Here is a 264-nt window from a genome sequence, read left to right as displayed (position 1 = left end):
GTCCCCACAGGAGCCCACTGTGCCTCTTCGTATGTGTGGGTGGCTGCAGGTGTGTGCAAGGGCATGTGCATGTGCAAGCATGGGCGTTCGCACACATATGTGCGAGTGTGACTGTGTGTGGGTCTGCATGCATTAGTGCATGCCACTGAGTTTCTGCGAGGGAGCACCAGCAATCTGCGCGTATCTGTGGCGACTGAGCTGCCTGCACATCTCCATGCTTTCCCATGTGCACCCATGTCCACAGCCGTGAGCACCCGTGTATGT

The sequence above is a fragment of the Fulmarus glacialis genome, unplaced genomic scaffold, assembly GCF_000690835.1.
Source record: "Fulmarus glacialis isolate BGI_N327 unplaced genomic scaffold, ASM69083v1 scaffold37377, whole genome shotgun sequence".
In the NCBI taxonomy this organism is placed as follows: Eukaryota; Metazoa; Chordata; class Aves; order Procellariiformes; family Procellariidae; genus Fulmarus; species Fulmarus glacialis.
The sequence above is the reverse complement of the archived record's forward strand: the minus strand, read 5'-3'. Positions refer to the sequence as shown.